This window comes from Schistocerca americana, chromosome 6 (assembly GCF_021461395.2).
Source record: "Schistocerca americana isolate TAMUIC-IGC-003095 chromosome 6, iqSchAmer2.1, whole genome shotgun sequence".
NCBI classification, from domain to species: domain Eukaryota; kingdom Metazoa; phylum Arthropoda; class Insecta; order Orthoptera; family Acrididae; genus Schistocerca; species Schistocerca americana.
The window spans coordinates 149,880,318-149,884,700 of NC_060124.1; the positions used below are offsets into that span (position 1 = coordinate 149,880,318).

The 4,383-nt window shown below is 40.5% G+C and overlaps 1 pseudogene; it reads left to right on the forward strand.

The window, feature by feature from the left end:
* Nucleotides 1–3,967: 3,967 nt before the first annotated feature.
* Nucleotides 3,968–4,085, forward strand: LOC124620527 (annotated as a pseudogene).
* Nucleotides 4,086–4,383: the final 298 nt, after the last annotated feature.

Consider the following 4,383-nt stretch of genomic DNA (forward strand, 5'->3'; position numbering starts at 1 on the left):
ACTGCTATGCAAAACCTGTTCCGGCTAATAACATAATAATCAAATTTCATTTCTTTTTCTTTAGTTTCATGCTCTCATGTTAGTCGTGGCAGTTAATAGTGTTCATATATATATATATATATATATATATATATATATATATATATATATATATATATATATATATATATATCAACGGCAGTGAAGGCGGAGAGAATGGACTTCGGTACGGCGAAGATGGCGGAAGAGGCACCTTTTCTCTTTGGGTACAAAAAGAGTACAAGTAGCGACTGAACCCCAGAGGGGCGGCTACAGACAGCGTCTGACTCATGGTGAGCGGCTGACTTTGGCTGGGCATCCTACTGCCTACGTGGAAAGTAACGGGAAACTACCACATTACATTCCCAAGCAGTACATGGTATGTCTCTCCATGTGAAAGATTCCGGAGTTAAAACTCCCCCTCATTCGGATCTCCGTGAGGGGAACGCAGTGAGAGTAGACATATTTGAAAGGAAGAAAGGGAAGTGAAGGGAGGAAAGATACGGATTGGAACATGGAATGTGAGGACACTTCTGTAAGCAGGAAAGCTAGAGAATGCAAAACAGGAGATGGAAAGGAACAGATTAGATGCCCTCGGTTTATGTGAAATGATATGGGGAGAGAATGAGGAGATAGAAAGTGGAGATTATAAACTCTTTTACTCAGGGGAAATTAAGAGTGGTGAAAACGGATTTGGAATATTGATAGGGCAATAGTTGAAAAATAAGGTAATGAAGGTACAATATATTGATGGAAGACTGATGATGATACGACTGAAGGGTAGTTCAAAAGATTTGGTATTAATACAGGTATATATGCCAACGAGCCAGCACAGAGATGAGGAAGTGGAAGAATATTATGAGAAAATACAAGAACTCATCGAGAAAGAAAATAGAAATGCCTGCATTATCATCATGGGGGACTGGAATGCAGTGGTGGGTGAAGGAAGATATGAAGATACAGTAGGAAAATTTGGATTAGGAATAAGAAATGAGAGAGGTGAATGACTAATTAGTTTCTGTAAAAAAAAAAAAAGCAGTGGGTAACACATTATTTGAACACCACAAAAGGAGACGTTACACATGGATATCAAATTTGAATAGTGAAAGATATCAGCTGGACTACATCCTGATACAAAAAAGGTGTAGGAACTGTTTGAAGAATGCTAAAGCTTATCCAGGAGTGGATACAAATTCAGACCACAATCTAGTGATGGGAAAATACAAGTGAAGTTGAAAACAGTCTGAAGAGGTAAATCAAAGGAAAGACTAAACATAGAAAGACTCAAAGAGGTAGGAAAGGCATCAGATTTGGAGAACAGATTTGTGGAAAAATGGCAAAGAGGTAGTGTTGATGAAAGTGTTAATGACAAGTGGATAAAAATGAGGGAAGAACTCATGGACTCTGTCAAAGAAGTACTAGGAATTAGAGTATCCTAAAGCACCAGGAAAGAATGGATAACAGAAAACATGTTGAAAAAGATGGAAGAGCGCAGAAAGTGGAAAAATGTAGAAACTGAAGAAGGCAAAAAGAGGTACTGGAAACTGAATAATGAATTAAGAAGAGAAACTGAAGAAGCAAGAGAAAAAGGGATGAAACAGAAATGCGACGAAATAGAGAAAATGGAGAGAAAGGGAAAGTATGAAATGATGTATAGACTGGCTAGTGAGATAGTTTTTGAACGTAAAAGAAAGAGGATTAACATGGAAATAGAAAGAGCGGATGGTACTCTAGCAGAAGAACCACATGACGTTTTGAACAGATGGCAAGAGTATATTGAATGTCTGTATAAGGGGGATGAAATGCAAAGCGAAATTAAGGTTGAAGAGGAGCAATATGTGCCGGAAGATGGAAAGGGATTTACCATCCTGGAAGCAGAAGTAGAAAAGGCGCTGAAGGAGATGAAGAATAGGAAGGCATGTGGAATAGATGATTTGCCAGCAGAACTGTTGAAGAGTCTGGGAAACAAGGCAAGAAAAGAAGTAGTCTACCTCTGTAACGAGATATATGACAAAGTTGAATGGCCAGAGGACTTCGCAGCAACAGTTATGATACCAATAGAGAAGAAGAGAAATACTACAAAATGTGAAGAGCACCGGACCATCAGTCTAATTTCTCATGTAGCTAAAGTCTTGCTGAGAGTGTTGAATAGAAGGTTATATGGAAAGCTGGATAGAGGAATTGCAGAGGAGCAGTTCGGATTTAGAAGAGGAAAAGGAACAAGAGACGCTATTGGCCTGCTAAGAACGATAGGGGAAAGATACATGGAAAAGGGTAGAGAAATCTTTGCTGTTTTTATTGATTTAGAAAAGGCTTTTGACAGAGTTCAGTGGAACAAGCTGATGGATATCTTGAAGAGGAAAGGAGTAGGTTGGAAAGAGAGACGACTGATACGGAATCTATATTTATACCAGAAAGTAAGGATAAGGATTGGAAATGAAATGTCAGAAGGAAGCAGCATTGGACGAGGTGTTACACTAGGTTGTTGCCTTTCCCCACTGTTGTTTAACGTATACCTTGAAGAGATTATTGCGAAAAGTTTAGATGGGAAAAGAGGAATATGTATTGGTGGAAAGAGAATAGAATGTATAAGATTTGCTGATGACATGGTATTAGTGGCAGAAAGTAAGCGGGCAGTGAATAACATACTCAAAGATCTGAATGAAGCTTGTGTGGAATATGGGATGCAAATAAACACAGCAAAAACAAAGAGTATGTTCATCAGTACAAGACGCAGACTGTCCAATATTAAAATAGGACAATCTACCATTAGCCAAGTAAGTGAATTTAAATATCTCGGAAGCACAATAACTGAAGACTTGAGATGTCACCAGGAGGTGAAAACTCGAATTGCCATAGCGAAGGAGGCATTCAACAGAAGGAGGAGACTCTTATGTGGCAAATTATATAAAGGACTAAGGAAAAGGGTTGGCAATTGTTTTGTCTGGAGTGTGGCACTATATGGGGCAGAAACATGGACACTGAGACGAGAGGATGAAAAAAGGTTAGAAGCATTTGAGATGTGGATGTGGAGGAGAATGGAGAGAATAAGCTGGATGGAAAGAGTGAGTAATGAAAGAGTATTGGAAATGGTTGGTGAGACAAGATGTCTGCTGAAGGTTGTAAGAGAAAGGAAAAAGAACTGGTTGGGACATTCATTTAGAAGGGAGTGCTTGCTAGTAGATGCTTTGGAAGGATTGGTTTGTGGGAGAAGACTGAGAGGAAGAAGGAGATACAAGGTGATAGACGACATAAAGGGAAGAGGAAATTATGCAGACCTGAAGAGGATGGTATAAGACCGGACAGCCCGGAGAACTACCATGTGAAAACCTGCCATTAGGCACAACACTGATGATGATGATGATGATGATGATGATAGATTTAAAAAAATAAAATCTTTTGCAGCTTTTACGTTTAGTGAACATAATATACTGTAACTTCCGTACAGGTAATAATTGTAATTTTCTGTACATTCAAGAGATGAAAGTAGCTAAGGGCATTTTTTTTTCATGATTAGTTACAGTAATGATACCATGTTCCATATATAGCTACCCAGATCAGTGTTATATAAGAATAGTTCGCAAATTAAAGCTCGTACGTCCACACCAGGAAATTTTTCTGTGTTGTGTTGTGCGTATCCCCACATAATAGGTCACAGTGCATAAAGTTTAAATATTTCCAACTGCAGAAACTAATAGTGAGAATCGTATTTTAGCTGTCGTGCTCGCAACAATAAGCAATATAAAATTAATTAAAATTTTATGCCATATTAACTGCATATAAAGTTAGAAAATGTGTGCGGTGGAGATTACGCGGCACTTGGTTCATCCAGGCAATCAGTTCTTCGACAGTTTCATGACTGTTCCCCCGAGCACATCTCCGCAGCTGTCGTTCACGCTTGTCATTTGGTGCACCACAGCCCGTTTTGGATAAAGCCATTTTGCCATGCGCCAACGGCCTTGCCGTAGTGGTAACACCGGTTCCCGCCAGATCACCGAAGTTAAGCGCTGTCGGGCTGGGATAGCACTTGGATGGGTGACCATCCTGTCTGCCGAGCGCTGTTGGCAAGCGGGGTGCACTCAGCCCTTGTGAGGAAAACTGAGGAGCGGCTTGATTGAGAAGTAGCGGCTCTGGTCTCGGAAACTGACATACGGCCAGGAGAACAGTGTGCTGACCACGTGCCCCTCCATGTCAGCATCCAGTGACGCCTGTGGGCTAAGGATGACACGGTGGCCCGTCGGTCCCTTTGGGCCTTCCTGGCCTGTGCGGGAGGAGTTTAGTTAGGAAATTTTAATCACGGCTGCAGGCTAACAGTTTACAAACTTTGCGTTTCGAAAATTCTTCCACTCTTGGCCTGAAAACTAA